Raw genomic sequence first — 18786 nt, 5'->3', positions numbered from 1 at the left:
CTGATATCTGTATTGGTTTCCCCCTGAATGTAATTTGATTCTTTTCTCTCACAGTCTTTAAAATTCTGTCTTTATTTTGTATGTTAGGTGTTTTCACTATAATGTGCCTTGGTGTGGGTCTGTTGTAATTTTGTGTATTTGGAGTCCTATAAGCCTCTCATACTTGATTTTCCATTTCATTCTTCAGATTGGGAAATTTTCTGATATTATTTCATTGAATAGATTGTTCATTCCTTTGGTTTGTTTCTCTAAGCCTTCCTCAATCCCAATAATTCCTAAATTTGGCCTTTTCATGATATCCCATAGTTCTTGCAGATTCTGTTCATGATTTCTTACCATCTTCTCTGTTTGTCAACTTTGTTTTCAAGGTTAAATATTTTTTCTTCAATATCTGAGGTTCTGTTTTGCACGTGTTCTATCCTATTGGTTATGCTTTCTATGGAGTTCTTAATTTGGTTTATTGTTTCCTTCATTTCAAGGATTTCTGTTTGTTTTTTTTCAATATGTCTAACTCTTTATTGAAATGATCTTTTGCTTCCTGAATTTGCTCTTTTAACTATTGATTGATGCGATCATTCAATGCCTGCATTTGCTTTTTCATCTCATCGTTTGCTTCCCTGATCATTTTAATTATGTACATTCTGAACTCCCTTTCTGTCATTTCTTCTGTCATGCTGTCGTTGGATTTTATTGATGTAACATCTAGATTTGTTTGGGGCATTTTCTTCCCTTGTTTTCTCATATTGTTCAGGTATCAGTAGACCCTGAGATACTGCAGATTTCCTCTATTGCCTTATAATATCCCTGAAGATTTCTAATATATCCCCTCTTAGCCTTCAGTAGCCTGAAGTTTTGGAGGATGTTGATAATGCGGTGCTCCACAAGGAAGCTGCCTCTCTAGGGGTGGTGGCCTTCAGGTGGGGTATATTCCCTGCTAGTGGGCAGAGGTGCCTCTACTTGTTGACCAATGGTCATCCAAAGGGGAACTAGGCTGCGGGCTGAGGCAAGGCCTGTTTAGGCCTGTGTCTCTGGTTTTCCCGTCCTCACCCAGCGGGGAAGACTCACCCGGTGGGGAGGTTTCGCTGGTCAGTTCCCCTCTTAGAGGTTCCCCTCAATCCACAACTACTGCCTGGGCTGGGCAGCCTTCCTCTGCAATGTTCTCAGGGGCCCGGACCTACCTCCTGGGCCTGGGAGCCTCACCCTTCGCAAACGAGTCTTCATATGCCACCCCTCCTCAGAGAATCTGCCTGCAGTCCTGGAACCTTCGCTCCATCCCTCAGCTTGTCTCTGTGTGGCTCTTCTACCAAGAAGCTGCCTAGGTCCTGGGACCCTGCTCTGCACTAATTGCCTGGCTATGCGGCCCCTCCTCTGAGCAGCCACCTGGAGCCCCATACAGTCGCTCTGAGTCCCAGCGACCCGCCACATGCCTCTTCCTCTGGGCAGCTGCCTGGTGTTCCATGCAGTCGCTCTGAGTCCAAGTGACCCGCTATACACCTCTTCCTCCTCCAGATAGCAGTCTGGAGTTCCGGTGCGGTCACCATGAGTCCAAGCAACTCACTGTGCACCTCCTCCTCCCAACAGCCACCCGTAGCCCTGGTGCAGTCCCTCCGAGCCCAAGCGACTGCCGTGCTCCTCCTCCTCCTCGGGAAGCCCCCGGTGTTCAGAGTGGTGCTCTGAGTCCAAACAACTCACTGCGCACCTTCTCCTCTGGGTAGCTGCCCAGAGCTCTGGTGCAGCCACTCCGAGTCCATGCAACCCGCTGCACTCCTCCTCCTCCTCCAGGCAGCCCCTGATGTTCAGGAGCAGTTGCTCTGAGTCCAAACAGTTCACCGCGCACCTCCTCCTCTGGGCAGCTGCCTGGAGCCTGGTGGGTTGTTCTGAGTCCAAGCGTCGTGCTGAGCGGCCTCCTCTACAATGTTCCCAGTTGTCCCTGTTCACTACTCCAGCGGAGGGAGGGGTGTCTCGTTGGGCAACTCTATTTCACAAAGTTCCCTGTGTTCTGGGACTACCGCCCCATCCGGACGTTTCCCCAATGAGAGAGACTCACCCGGCGGCTTTGAGTTGGTCCCAAGTCTCTCAATATCTCCTCTTCTTGAATCCTGAGTCCTGGAGCAACATGGAATGCAGCAACCCTCTAGTCGCCATCTTGAAAATCCCATTTCTTATCTTTGCTCTAGTTTTTATTTTTCTTTCCTTTCAGTACTTTTGATTGTCTGAAAATATGTAGGTGATTCTTCATTCTTCTGGAGCATACCTTTATAAAGTTAATAACTGAAATAGTATTTCTCAAATTCTTAGATCTGAAAAGAATATAACTTCTCTATCAAACACAGAGAAATACATGTTTCTATTCTCTAACACTCCTGTATGCAAACTTATCATCAAAAATATCAAAATTAATACTATATATTTTGTTAAGTTTGAAAAGTTTTTCTTTTTTAAAATTTTTTAAGTGTCAATGGATCTTTATTTTATTCCTTTACTTATATGTGGTACTGAGAATAGAACCCAGTGCCTCATACATGCTAGGCAAGCACTCTACCACTGAGCCACAACCCAGTCCTGAAAAGTTTTTCTTATAGTTTTAAAGTTATAGTTTTGTTAAAATATTTAGAATATTCACATCCTCTACTTCAAAATTTGCACACTTATTTAGCCTTATAGATATATTTAAGTAGATTAATTGCTTGCCATTAGTTGTCTTATAAAACAACCTCTCCAGTCCTTTATTTTGATTTTTTTCTTAAAGGTATTTTCAAATAATAAAGATTTTAAGTCTTTTGTTCTTTTGGTTGGTTTTGGTAGGTTGTATGGGTACTATAGTACCAGAGTTCTTGCACGCTTGAGAATCCATGTTACCCTATGTACCTGAATAACAAGGACTATTGGCAGTATTAAGGGTCATTTGGACACATTTCATTTTCCTCAAAACTTGTAGATATTGTTTGATTTCTTTTTGATAATAAACATTGCTGTGGAGATGTTGAGACAAACCTTAGATCTGTTGTTATTATGAGTGTGTGTGGGGGGAGGTATGTGAATAGGCATTCAAAGTTTTCTTTTTCATACCATCTTTCACATATTTTTGTTGGTTCACTTTGTATTTAGTCCAAGAATTTATGTGCTGTGATAAATCAAGTTTATCCAAGAAAGCAATGACAATTTAAATTTACCACATTAACATATTAAACTAGAAAAATGGAGTTAAAGACATAAAAACTGAAAATGATTCCATAAAATACTCATTTGTGATAATTTTTTAAATCCCAGAAAACTGGAAACAAATGGCAAGTACTTTATAACACTCTGAAAATTAAACATTTTTCTATAGAACTTTAAATTCAATATAACAAACTAAAGAAATAAGAATATAAATTCAAATTATTTTGCTAAGATTTGTGCATATCACAATTACATCACATTCTATAGGTGAAATTTCCTAAATCTCAAATTTGAGTGGGCAAAGGGTGATGCCATTGTTTGAGTTGAGGGAACACTTAGAGAAGGTATGTGTTTGTGTGGGGTGGTAGTATGATCTGTTTTGATATAGTGGCTTTAAAGGTCCTGTGAAATATCCCTGTGATTTGTTGAGATTTACTGAGTGAGAAGTCACATTTATACAGAAGAAACTCAGAGGTTAACTCTTGGTATAGTTTTATCTCTGGAATTTATTGGCATATAGATAACAGAGGTCATGGAATTGCCTTGAGAAGGAAAATGAAAGAACGTTTCTCAAAAGTTTGGTAGCAGGACTATGCATTAGAATACCCCGGAAGACATGTTAAAATTTGTATTTCTAAAATCTTTATTGAACAATATAGAATGCTTATAATTTGTTTGGGGGAGTTTCAGTAAACTATGGGTAAATGTATCATACAGAAACATAACAAAAATGAATTTTGTTTCCAAACAATAGTCAAACTTGACATAACATGAGACAGGTAATTATGGACCAGATATTTTATCTCTCTGTACTTATATTCCCAGAATGTAAATTATGGTAATATTAATAACAACCTCCTAGGGTTTTACAGGGCTTTAGTGCATATAAAGATGCCTACTGTTGTTGCTAATATAAAGCAGGTGTTCTATACATTCCTTTTTCTTATTACTGTTTGACATTTCACTACTCTATGTCTGTTGTTTCATACCAAAATTTTCTCCTTCCTGAGTTGTTGATTTTTGATGTATATCAATAGTTCTCAGCTGAAGTATTCTCTAAATCATATACTGAAGAGCTAAGCAGGTGGTTCTAAGTACTTCATCTTTCTCTTACATATCACATGAGTTTTCTTTTTTCCTCTCAAAATTCTGCAATCATCCCTCCTCTGCTTCTGAAGTACAAGGTAAATGAGGATCTGACGCCAGTCATATTATTCTTTTTACCTGTAGGAAGTATGATATACGTTTTCTTTGAGGGTATAATATTTTCTTACACTAAAAAGATACTCGAAAGCCTAGTTATGTTTTATTATTACTTCTTTTACGTTAATCTAAAGGTCTTTATGAGTACTATCAATCAGGTAATACAAAAGAAAATGTTCAAAGTAAAAAGAATAAATCATTTTACTGATATTTTCTTATTTCATTTGTTTGAGTTTTGTTTGTTCATATTTTTCTTTTGCCTGTTTTATGTTCTCTTTATTCTTTCTTACACCTGTTAGCTTTCTCAGAAAGTCCATGTGTTATATCCAATGTTGTTTATCTCCATTGTAGATTATATTCAGCTATTTTTCAATTTTGTTTTTCTATTATGCAAAAATTATTGTTCTCCAGATTTCCATGTGTCATGTATTTTATCTACTTTAGAAATTAAAATATTTATTCAGCTTTATTGAGCTCAAATCAATAAATTTACTATTATCTTCATTTCTTCTTATAAATCTATTCAGTGAGAAGTGTTTTTGATTTTTCAAGGCAGACCTGATTTTTAAGCAGGTTTTTAATAGCAATTTATGTCTGTTCATTTCTACAGATGGTGAATAAGAATAACCAAATAGGAAAAAGTATCTAATCTTAACAAATAATGTAAGTAAAACCAACAAAATAACATTTTCACATTAAATGACATGGGTAAAAATAAATGTACATTAATAGAAATGTAGATTCATGAACTGTAATGAAAAGTCTTATATCTGACTTCAGGTTCTGCTCTAACAGGTCGAGTTCACAAGTCATCACGACTACCATCCTTATGATAACAGAAAAGCTAAACAAACTGAAAAACAACAAATTTAAATCAACTTGGGAATTGAGCTTATAGGGCAAAACACCAACCAAAATCTGTAGAGACATGTGAATGCAGAGGATTACAGTTTACTGGGATTAGAAGCCACCACCAGAGCCTGCAGCCAATATAAATACTTAAATGGTAATGGACTACTTGCTAGAGACTACATCATAGAATAGCTTGGGAATCAATAAGTCTAAAGGGGTACATTTTAGGGTGACCATCATAATTTGATAAGACTTACCTCTAGGTGTTCCAATAGGTTCTCAAATGAAGATGGAGAAAAATCACCTCATGCTTGCAGCAGGAAAATAAAAAATAGCTATTTAGCAATCTATCCATAGCATTCTGTCCCCGCTGGAAGAGATCAGCCTTGAGGGAAACTACTTCCCAGGTTCTTTGTCTGACTTATAGGAAGGTCAAGTTGACAACTGGAGAACCCTCCCTGGTCTTTCTGTCTCATATAAACCAAGACCAACTATACTAAGAAACTCTTAAAAATCATGAACACTTTTGTTACAAGGTATCTGTACTGTCTATGACATAGCACAGTATTCATTGAAAGTAGAATTAATTTTTTTATAAATCTATATTACAAACTAAAATATTTTTTAAAATATAGTTGATATGGTAAGTCAAGAGAGAAATGGAATCATATAAAATTCTCAATTAAATTAGAAGGAAGAAAGAGTGGATTAAAAGGAATAAGTGCAGTGAATTGGAACAAGTTACAAATATGACAGATACCAATTCAACCACATTACTTTAAACATGAGAAGGCTAATACATCAATTAAAAGAAACTCACAGAATGAATAATAATAAGACATAACTATATGTTATCTTTAAGAAATCTACTTTAAATATAAAGGTCCCAATAAAGGGATGAAAGAAAAATACACCATGCTAGCATGAATCAAGAGAAAGTTGAAGTTGGATGCAGTGGCACGCACCTGTCATCCCAACAACTCAGGAAGCTGAGGCAGGAGGATCCCCTGTTCAAAGCTAGCCCCAGACACTTAACAAAACCCTGTCTCAAAATAAAACATAAAAAGGCTAAGGATGTGTTCAGTGGTAAAGCACCCTGGGTTCAATCTCTGCTACATAAAACAATGCTGGAGCAACAATATCAATTTTTAGACAAGTAGACTCAGAACAAGGAAATTCTCAGAGTTAAAGTAATGCAATGCATTACTCAGTCAAGAGGTAACTTTCCACGAGGACATAAGAGACCTTAACAAATATGGGTCTGACAATGGAGCATCAAAGCACATGAGACAGATACTGCTAGAACTCCAAGAAGAGCTAGACCATGCCCTGTTAGAGTTGGAGACATCAAACATGGTACTTTCAGAAATAGATCCAGCAGGCAACTTACCCACCAAATAGTTAAAATGACACATTACTTAGTTCACAGGATGCAGGACACACCTTTAAGAAGCGCAGAACTAAGAAGATATAGATCTCTGAAAGTGTAGTCTCTCTCTCTTAAGCAAAGTCTCTCTTTCTCTCTTATGCAAAGCCTCTCTCTCTCTCCTCTCAAAGCAAGTAAGCCTCATTTCCTCTATCCTCTATAAACAAGCAAGTAAGGAAGCAGCTCAGAAATAGAAGTAGCTCAGTTTCCAGTCCACCACCTGTAAAGACCCGCACAAATTGTTGCTGCAGGCGGTGACAAATACCCGTGGATTTGGCACCGCAAAGAACCAGTGACAAAGCAATGTTTTTACAGGTTTATTTTAAGAAACACAATTATTCTTCCACAGACAAGCTATAAAAATATTCTCCTTTAATTTCTCAACAGTTTTTCTTTTTAATCTTTCCTGTGTGTGTTTTTACTGTTTGGGTATATGGAGAAACTGTAAGAAATTAGAAAAGAGAGAGTTCAGTATGAATCAAAGTTCTAATGTGACCTAGTCTGACGAAACAAGAAAAAATTCAAAGCTATTGAATCACTTTCAAGTTCTCCTAAATATGTGAACATATTTATGCTATGTTGCATAATTGTTAAGACTAGACATAGTGTATGAAATTCTTGGCCCAATGTCTGACATGTGATAAGGGTACTCTAGTAAATTTTGGTTAGGTAAATAGTAAGTTTTGATAAGAAGAAACCACAAAAATTCAGATCATATTTGAACATAAATATTAAAATAATATAAAGATTTTCTTTTGTCATAATAATTTAACACATTTAATTAACCCATTCTTGTAACTTTATGAAAAAAAGCACTAACATATTTTTATATTTTATAAAATTAAAATTATATAACAAGAAATTATTAAGTTCACTTATTATTGTCAAGGGTCTTATTTTTTATAGTTCTCTAACATCATTTTCATAAACAATGAACTCTTACAATTTTTTGAGATTTTAGTTTTCCAGAATTTTTTCATACATTTTCTCAGGGAGTGACAGATAAAGTCTTTCACATTCTGGAACAGGGTTTATCTTACATGGAAAGGATAAATTTAAGAAGCTACTAATTTGAAGTGATTGGTTCATTCATAAGTATTATCATGTTATAGTTTTATTTTTCCTTTCATAGATAGGAAGCTCAAACAAACAAACTGCATTATACTATCCACAAAACCAAAGACACACTTCAACAAACTCTGCTGTAGTTATTTCGTTCACATGTACTGCTGGTAAACTATTAAAGAAATCCTTGTCATCATCAAAAGTCTATTATTAAGTTTCCAAATTACATCAGTTATAAAATTTATTCAAGCATAATAAATAGTCTAAATATGGTGATTTAACCAAATATGAAGTTATTTTTCTCACTTTCAGGAAATCTAGATAGTCACCTTGACTGGCACATTGTTGTCATCAAACTCATTCTAGTTTTCTATCAACAACTCTTACGTGTGGTTGTCATTTTTAATGCTGTTCATTAGTCACGAGATATGTGCTAGTAGTCTGGACCCCAGTTCATGTTCCAGCCAGGAAGACAAAGGAAGTGAGGAGGAGGAAAAGGCATCACAGTAAATTTTCATGATGTGCATTGGTTATAATTATCCATCCTATCTGCCAGGTAGGCTGGGAATATAGGTTTTACCTGGGTAATTTTCCCTGTCAAATAAACCTAGAATTCTTTCAATAAGAAGGAAGGGAATAGATTTAAAGGTAACAACCAGCAGTGTCTTTACATTGAGAAATTCATGTTTGGTCATTTCTATCACTATGAACTGGCTGCTCCAGATTCTATGCAATGACAGTGAAGTTTTCAAAGAAAACTCATCAATCTACTAAAGACCATTGGCCTTGGAAACAATAAGTATCACTTTCATTTTATGTTAATATCTTGACCAGTATATTCATTACTGTTCTACTGATCAACCAACTGTTGTACTTGCCTACTAACTGAGCTTGTCTCCTAACTACTGCTATAAACTTCTCACTGCAATAATAGCTACTCTATTGCATGTACATAAGTCATTGAATCATGTTAAGTGATTTACTTAAGATTATCTTATCTTTCTGCTGCTGAGGAAACATGTAATTGTACAATATTTCTCAGTTAATTAGTGGGAGTCCACTTATTTGAACTCATATGGGTAGTTCTCAAACCTTAAGGTATATAGCAATTACCTGGGGTTCTTGGTTAAAAAATAAGGAGTCTAAACATTCACTTCCAGAGATACAGATTCAGTAGATCTAGAACAAGATTCTGAGTTAATGTAAATTATTTAAAGTGCTACAAGTGAATTGTGATACTGAAAGCCCACAAATCTTATTTTAAGAAACATTATATCAAGCAGTTTGACCCGACATTAGAACTTTTCAAGAATATGTGTTATCTGTTAAAGTACATTAAGAAGAAACATTTACTGAAAATATTTACAAATTCAAAAATGATTCAGGATACAGTTCCCTCTTCTAAGAGAAATATATGTCCATTGGCTTTCCTAATTTTGTATGATGGTAAAATAATCAAACTACATGGATATTTATATTGTATTTTGTATCATACTCTACATCTCTCACCCTGACACCATGACCATAGCACAGTCCCTCATCAGCTTATTTACCTAGATTTTGCAAGAGCTAATTAAATGCCTCTTTGACTGCATTTTCATTAATAGGTGTAGATGTCATAGACTGTAAGCTGAAATAGACCGTAGAGGGCACAATTGCTGTCATCTCATTTTATTAAAACAAATAAACAAACAAAAAGCTGCAGAGAGAGTAAGGGATTTTCCCCAAAGGCAGAAGTTCAGTAAATAATGGAACTGGAATTTGTAGAATTGAAGTAAAAAGTAATCTAAATGATTCCATTCAATTCAAAACAGTTCTTGTGATTATATCAAATTTAAAGAATGAAATGTTTAGCAGGGCATGGTGGCACACGCCTGTAATCCCAGCAGCTTGGGAGACTGAGACAGGAGGATCATGAGTTCAAGGTCTGCCTTGGCAATGGTGAGGCACTAAGCAACTCATTGAGGCCCTGTCTCTAAATAAAATACAAAATAGGGCTGAGGATGTGGCTCAGTGGTGGGGTACCCCTGAGTTCAATCCCTGACCAAAAACAAAACAAAAAATAATGAAATGTTTAGAAAAGAACTATGTAGCCATTCCAAAAAGGAAAAGAAAGTTAAAAAAAAAAAAAAATGGAAGCTTAGAGCAGCATTAAGCCTCAGAATAAAATTCATTCTAGTCAAGCCTCTTTTGATTTCAAGTGAAAGAATTCTAATCAGGCTACTCTAAGTACCAATAAGAGAATTTATTGGAAAGGTCCAAAAATATCTTAGAAACCCCAGGTGAGATCCCTTAGCTTATCTCACAAATGCCTTGGTTCCAGGAAATGGAAAGGTATCAGCAATCAATATCCACTTTATTGTGGAAAGTATGGACTACATCTGTGACTTCCTAATATTGGATGCAAGGATTGGACAGGTTCACTGACCTAATCACAGCAGCCCCAGACAAAGGCAGACCTCCCAACTTAGAAACAAAGCACCAACCGGGGTTAGAAGTCTCTTGTCCTCTGCATAGCACAGAACTTTACTTTCGGCACCTAGACCCAAGGAGTGTTGATTGTAAACATAGTAAGGTGGCATTTCAAATGTCAATAGAAGTGAGGCAGCTTTTTTTAAAATTAAGTGAATAGGCACAAATATCATGAGCATGTAAATTTTAAAAATATACTGAGTTGTCAGATAATTTATTTTCCATGATATGGTAAAGAAATAAATTTCGATTAGATGTGATATCATTTAATCATCTTGTTTATAATAAAAGTTATTTTGTCATGAGCCAAGTCAAAAGAGGAGTGAAGAAACAGAATTTTCACAGGCATTTCTTATTACTATATGAAATCTTAGCAACTCTAATTCTAGAACATTATAAGAGATTAACAATAGATATATAAAATGCTTCAGTACCATATTCATAACATTATATCAGAAACTAAATGTTCTAAAGAGGTGGGTGTTTCAAAATTCTGGCATATAAACACATAAGAAAATTGTACAGTCATTAAAAATATATTTTTTGAAGATCGAATTTTTAAAGTGAAGAAATGTCAGAAAACAAATAAAAAAAGGTTACATTGGATTTTTAAGGTTAAAAACCATTAAAAAAAAGAGAAAATTTTAAACTTCTTAAAGAAAATCATACTTAAACAAGAAAATATTAGTTCTAAATCTATGTGTCCCAAACCAACATAACTGAGGGGAAAAAAACACACAGACACAATTAAAAACTTCCAGGAATACCAGGAAAACTGAATGTAAACACTAGGATATTAAAAAACTAAACATGCATTTTTTTTCAAACTCATCATATTTGGAAAAACAAAATAAAAAATCAGAACAATATAGAAAAGAGACACCAGAGAGGGAAGGGAATTGAGAATGATTTATATTCTACAAATAATGAGATTTGTACTTGTAATTACGTCCATGTCATCTTTACAAAATTTGATTGTCTTTGTTTTGCTAATTGCCAAATATAAAAATTCCCCAATATAAAACTGTAGTTTACTATCTCTAAGTTTCTAGAAATATTACTGTACTGTCTTCTACTTTTTACTGCTACCATTAAGAAATCTCTTTTACATGTGTGTCAGTCTTTTACATTGAGTTTTTTCCTTCCTTTTTTTTTTTTTTGTCTACTTCAAAATTTTCTCTTGGTCTATTTTGTTCTATACTTTTACTACATGACTAAAAGGTTTTTTTTTTTTTAATTTTTACTACCAGATATGCATTGATATTACCAGAATTGATATCTCTTCCACATATTCTCTAACAGCTTTATTTTTTTTCCGGAATTCTGATTTTATATAATGTGTATATTTGAGAATATTTCAATTTATCAATGTTTCTTTTATATTTTACATCTTATTACATTATGAGTGTTATTCTGTATCTTGATCCTTGCTTGTACTGCACAGAGCTTTTCTCATGTCTGTTTACCTTCATGGACCATTAAAATCCAGACTCTGTACTAACACGAATCTATAGGTTTTCCACAGAAAGATGCTTGCTTCTGCTTGTATTTCTTACAACCTATATAAACTATGTTTCTGAATTTTCAAGATTACTCTTATCTTGCTCCTAGCACAAATAAACATTTTCTCCGGTGTTATTCAGTATACTATTTGACTATATGAGAAATTTTGCCAAACAAATAGTCTATTTTATTATTGTTTTGGGATTAGAATTATACATGACAGTTTCAATATTTTCTGTCCTTTCATAGTATTAACTTAGAATTTCGGACATATTTCAATAACTGTAAGAGTAGACATGGTGTCATGGCATTTAAAAATATATTCAGATTTTTTTATAATAACTTTTGAGATAAATTTGCATGTTATAAAATTTACCATCTTATAGCGTTTCAATTCAGTTCATTTTGTAGTGTTTCAATTTGCAGAATTATTTAACAAACGTCACTGATTGTAGGACATCTTTTTCTTCCCCCAATGAAACTCCATAACCACGGAAAATTACCACCCATTTCTCACTCCCACAGTCCTTGGTTACCTCTAATCTACTTTCTGCTTCCATGGATTTGATTACTCTGGACATTTCACATAGTTGATTCATACAATGTATGGCTGTTTATGCTGTCTCCTTTCATTTAACATGTTTTCAAGGTTCCTTCACATTGTGACATGTGTCAGTGCTTCATTTATTTTACTGTGAATAATACTTCATTGTTTGACACAGTATGCTGAATAATGCTACCTTCCCAAAGTATCCACACCCTAATCCCTGGGACTTCTGAATATGTCTTGAACATAGTACAAACATTGTTTGTAAAGACTCTGCAACTGATAACTGTTTATATTAGCTACAAAAAGTCCCAAATACCTAGGAATAAATTTAACCAAGAAGGTGAAAGATCTCTACACTGAACTATAACATATTGATGAAAAAATTAAATAAGATGCAAAAATGGAAAATATTCCATGGTCACCAAATGAAAGAATTAATATTACTAAAATATCCATATTCCCCAAAGCAATTTCCAGACTCAAGGCATTCCCTACCATGTCAATGACTTTCTGCACATAAATAGAAAAAAATACTACTGTAATTTTTATGGAACTATAAAACAACCCAAAAGACAAAGCAATTTTGATCAAAAAGATAAAGGTGGGGAGATCACACCATTTGTCTTCAAAATATTCTACAAGGCTGTAACCCATATATCATGGTATTGGTGTAATGGTATTGTTGCTTTGGGACCTTACATTTACAAAGTAACCTAACTATGAAACTTCTAGAAAGCATAGAGGAAAATCTATATGACATATATCCAAGCAAGAAATTTTTAGAGAAGATCTCAAAATCCACAGACAACAGAACCCAAAATGGACAAATAGATAAAATAGAAAAATATTCAAAGTATCAAACAGTAACTGGAAAACAAGTCTATTAACAATTGGCTAAGGACATATATAGACATTTCTCAAAAAAAGATATATAGGCACAATGGTGGCTGAGGGCTTTCTACTGTGGCAGGCAGTGGTCTGAGGGTTCAACATGTGGGGCCAGGGCCACTTTTCTAGAGCATCTGTGATGGAAAATGTAAGTCGAAGATGTGTTTGGAAGACATGTAGAAGATGCAGTAACATTTTGGGCCCAGAATATCAATAGAAATAAAGATACTATGAAGATTGGTTCTTGACTCTGAAATTTGTCCTCATGCCAATTCAGTTTTTGGGAACCTTGATTTATGGTGCATTATTTTCTGAAGATAAGTGTTGGTACAGATGCAAAGTACTGAAAATTATCAGTGATGAAAAGTGTCTGGTGAGGTATATTGACTATGGAAACTCTGAAATTCTAAACCGATCTTACATAGTAGAAATTACTTTGGAGCTGCAATTTTTAAGTGTTGCCAAAACGTATAGACTTTGGGGACTACAGATTCCTTTTGACCAAGAAGTTACCCAGTTTGATCAGGGCAGAACCTTTTTGGGGAGTTTGATTTTTGAAAAGGAAATAAAAATGAGAATCAAAGCAACCTATCAAAATGGAATGTTTATTGCTCAGACTGTGTATGGGTGTTGATAAAGGGGAAGATGACTAAGAATTTGCAGAAAAATGCAAACTCTTCTAGCCCTAACAACTGTGAGGGGAAAAAAAAATCAGATCCTAGTCAACTTGCTCTCAGGAACCTCAAGAACCCCATTCCCTTGTGAGGGCACAGATCAAACCAGTCAAACTTCAGTAGGCCAAAGGGACATTTAAATGGAAGGCTGATTTTCGATTTGAAGAATGAAAATGATGTAGGAAATCCTGTGACATTTTCAAAGGAAAGTTTGGCTGTTGGTGACTTTAATTAGGGTCAGCCTGGCAAAAATTAAGCAGGACCAGAAACTGATTGAAGAGAATGAAAAACTTAAGACAGAGAAGGAGTTTCTTCTCAAAAGTTATAAGACATTAGAATTGAAAGTAGAATAGATTTTCCAGGAGCTATAGCAAGAGAAAGCAGCTACCGTGAATTTGACTAAACATTTAGAAAGCACTCTAAAGACTTGTGTAGATACCAGAATGAAAAATCTAGAAGCTAAGTTGGAAAAATTGAAAGAAATTAGGGGTGTCAATATCAGTGTTTGTTTTGGAAATGATCTTTTAGAGGCTATAGAAGTGTTGGATGAAGGGTGGATTACTACTCTAGCTTCTTCGAATGAATTAGAAATAATTTGGACAGAATACAGTCTGACTCAGGAGAAGATCCAAACTTGTCATGATGTGAATGAAGGGACTGTTTTGATTACCAAATGAAATGAAGTACAACAGAAGCTATATATGGCAATAGAAGTTTTATTCTGGAAGTGGATGTGTTACCGCTTAATAAATGCTAAAAACATTGCAGGATTTATCAGCCTCTTTAGAAGCAGTGTATGGACAGGGCAAAGAAGGAACCAATTCCAAAGAAATACTTTGAAAATTTTATGAGTGGAAGTGTGATAAAAGACAGGAGTTCACCAATGTGAGGAGTGAATCCAAGGCTTCTCTGAAGCATCTTGTAGTATGGTTCCAGAGCACCCTGAAGTTTTTTGATCATCTTTGGCAGAATCACTGACTTCTGAAAACACAATTGGTAATATTGATGAAATCCTAGAGAAGACTCAGTCATGTATCTGCAAAGAACTGGAAATATCTCTGATTGAGCAAGGTGATGCAGATAAGGCGATCATTTTAAATATTTACAGTCAAGTGCTAAGAAGATCCATTCAGAGAATAAGCTCATTGGCACAGTACAATCCAGGTACAGGAACAGTGCTGAGTTTAAAAAGCAGATTACTGGATATTTAAGTAAGAGCCCCCAATGTGGATCACTTGCTGTCCATTAAGAAGATATCAAAAGGCTTAAAAGCTTGACTAAGATGGAAATTGGTTGAAAAGAACAATTTGGAAGAATCTGATGACCATGATGGATAAGAAATCAAAAACTAAAACAAAAATTTACTCAGTTGCACAACAAGGTCTTTCAGGAAATTTATCAAGAGAGGGAGGAATATGAGAAATTTAATAGCTTGGCACAGAAATGGTTCCCTGAGCTCCTCTGCTTCATCCTGAATTAGAATTGCTTAAATACATGAACTCTGGTGGTCTTCTTACTATGAACTTGGAACACGATATTCTTGATGCTGAGCCCATGAAGGAACTTAGCAGCAAGTGTCCTTTGGGGTGCTCTGAAGTTAATGGGCAGACAATTCTTTTAAAGGGCTATTCTGTGAATGTTGACACAGAAGCCAAGGTGATTCAGAGGGCAGCCACCTATCACAGAGCTTGGAGAGAAGCTAAAGAAGATTCTGGGTTACTGCCATTGATATTCCTGTTTTTGTGTAAATCTGATCCTATTGGCTTCTCTGATGGTCCCATATGATCCTAGGGCAAACCTGAGTGCTATTCAAGTCAGTGTTCCTTTAATTTCAGAAGAAATTTAAAGATTATGAAAGGTGTTGTCCAGGGCCTGCACACATTGCACAAGGCTGACATAATTCATGGATCCCTTCATTAGAACAATGTATTTGCTTTAAATCATGAACAAGGAATTGTTGGAGGTTTGGACTTCATCAAATCTGTGGGTCAGCGAACCTCAGTGAACATTATGATTGGTGACGTGTGTTTGATATCACCTGAATTGAAAATAGGAAATCCTCCTTCAAGTTCAGACTGCCTTTTGTTGTGGCTTTCTGTTCAAAATCAGGAATTTGAGACAAATGAAGATGGAACCCCCAAAGTGGATCAGTTTCATTTGGATGATAATGTCAAATCCCTCCTCTGTAGCTTGATGTATTTTAGAAGTTCAATGGCTGCTGATCAAGTTCTGAATGCTGACTGTTTCTTGCTACCTACCGAGGGGGAAATCAATTCCAAACCCAGAAAAAGAGGTTGAGTATATTCAATATAAAAAGGACAATGAATTAAAGATGGAGAACTTGGATAAATATAAAGAAAAGACAAGAAATGGTGAAGACAACATTTTATAAATTAGTATTCTCTTGATGTTGCAGATCTTCCTTTTAGAAACTTTATTTAGTTTGATTAATAGACAAAAGATCTGGAAATGTTCTGGAACTAATTGGATTTCATCTTTGGTATTCAGGTTGTAAAAAAATAAGAAATGTTTGGCTATGCCTAAAAAAAAAAGTATGTATATATATGTATATACATATAAACAGCCAAAAGATACATGCAAAGATACTAAACATCTCTAATTACTATAAAGGCAAATTAAAACCAAAATGAGATATGATCTTACACTCATCTGATTGTCTATTTTCAAAATAATGAAAGATAACATGTTGATTATCATGTGAAGAAAAAGAACACTTATACACTTATGATGATATGTAATTTATTAGAATCATTTTGAAAAACAGTATAGGAGTTTTTCAAGGAACTTAAAATAGAATTCCCATGAGTCAGCAAACCCACTATTGGGTATAAGGCCAAAGAAATTGATTTCAGTGTACAGAAGAGAGAGACACACCCCTGTGTTCATGGTAGTATTATTCACAATAGCCAAGATTTGGAAATACCATAAATGTCCATCAGCAGATGAGTGGATTTTAAAAATGTGATCAAATATATATGATGGAATACTATTCAGCTATTAAAAAAACAGGAAATTATGTCATTTGTGACAACATGAATGAACCTATATGACATTATGTAAAGTGAAATAAGCAATGCACAGAAAGACAGATATTGTATAATCTCACTTAAATGAGAAAACCAAAATCATTGAATTCATAAATAGATAAAAGAAGGGTGCCCCAGAACCTGGGGCAGAAGGGGAAGAATGAAAGGGGTAATGTTTATCAGAGGGTTCAAAATCACAACTATGCAGGAGGAGTGCTATTCTATTATTCTATCACACAGACTATTTTTAATAAGTTATGTTTTCTAGTATCTATAAGAATTTTGAATGTTCTCATCACAAAGGAATGATAAACATTTAAAATGACAGATAAGTTAATTGCTCTGATTTGAACAATACAGATGTGAACGTGCATCAAAACATCATATTGTACCCCCAAAATATATGCATTTATCATTCATTAGTTAAAAATAAAACTTTTTTCAACTAAACCATCAAGACATTTATTACCTACTTCCCATTTTTTACAACAATATTTTCCTATGAAGTACAAAAAGAAATTTTTAAAGTGACAACTTTCGAATTTCAGTAACATTTTTACTTTTGTTAAGTAATGTTTGAACATATGAGGTTCAGAAGGAAATGAGAACCAAATTATTGGAAACTTAGGAGAAAGGGATCCCAGTTACAGATTTGCATAAGCTTAAAATGTGTCCTTAAAGCTATACTACATGAAAAGCAGAACCTAAAGCCATATGTTCAGATATTTAATAGAGGAACTTTACAAAGTATTGAATATACAGCCTGGCTTCTTCTTGCTACTTATAGAAAAATAAGAGGATGAGAAATTAAATGAAGAATTAATAAGCTCTGTAAGACTTGATGATTTGGAAAGCTTCTTACATATTCAGGTTTCAGAAGACACTAAGCTTAGTAGATTCACAATCAGGAAAGTTTTCTCCAGCGAGAAAACAAAGGCATGAATAAAACACCTTTTGCTAATGATATATTTTCTAATGCCTTTTTTTTTTTATTTTTTTTTATTTTAAAATATGCATTTATTTTTTATTTTTTTTATTTTTTTTAACTTTATTTTTTTTTATTGTGAACAAATGGGATACATGTTCTTTCTCTGTTTGTACATAGAGTAAAGGCATACCATTTGTGTAATCATACGTTTACATAGGGTGATGTTGCTTGATTCATTGTTATTTTTTTCCCTTCCCCCCACCCCTCCCATCCCTCTTTTCCCTCTATACAGTCCTTCCTTCCCCCATTCTTGCCCCCCTCCCTAACCCTCACTCTAACCCTAAAACTAACCCCTCCCACGCCCCATTATGTATCATCATCCACTTATCAGCGAGATCATTCTTCCTTTGGTTTGTTGAGATTGGCTTATCTCACTTAGCATGATATTCTCCAATTTCGTCCATTTGCTTGCAAATGCCATAATTTTATCATTCTTTATGGCTGAGTAATATTCCATTGTATATATATGCCACAGTTTCTTTATCCATTCATCAACTGAAGGGCATCTAGGTTGTTTCCACAATCTGGCTATGGTGAATTGAGCAGCAATGAACATTGATGTGGCTGTATCATTGTAGTATGCTGATTTTAAGTCATTTGGGTATAGGCCAAGGAGTGGGATAGCTGGGTCAAATGGTAGTTCCATTCCAAGTTTTTTAAGGAATCTCCATACTGCCTTCCAGAGTGGTTGCACTAATTTGCAACCCCACCAGCAATGTATGAGTGTACCTTTTTCCCCACATCCTCGCCAACACCTAAGATCACAGTCACAGGATTCAGTTGTGAAGAGTGTTATTTGAAGAGATCAGGAGATTAGATATTTGACTCATGAACCCCCTCAACAGTTATCTAAGCAAAAATGAGGAATGTAGATGATATTATCTAGGAGACATATGTGGAGGAGGCTTTTATCTAAAAGGGTGAACATTCAAAATACATGAAAGATCCAAAGAGTT

At 35.0% G+C, this 18786-nt stretch overlaps 1 pseudogene; it reads left to right on the top strand.

Annotated features, from left to right (window-relative positions):
* Window positions 1-16187, top strand: part of LOC124986312 (serine/threonine-protein kinase 31-like) — a 53244-nt pseudogene extending 37057 nt beyond the window's left edge.
* Window positions 16188-18786: the final 2599 nt, after the last annotated feature.

The sequence above is a fragment of the Sciurus carolinensis genome, chromosome 6 (assembly GCF_902686445.1).
Source record: "Sciurus carolinensis chromosome 6, mSciCar1.2, whole genome shotgun sequence".
NCBI classification, from domain to species: domain Eukaryota; kingdom Metazoa; phylum Chordata; class Mammalia; order Rodentia; family Sciuridae; genus Sciurus; species Sciurus carolinensis.
Note: the sequence above shows the minus strand (reverse complement) of the source record. Positions and strands in the feature narration are given on the sequence as shown.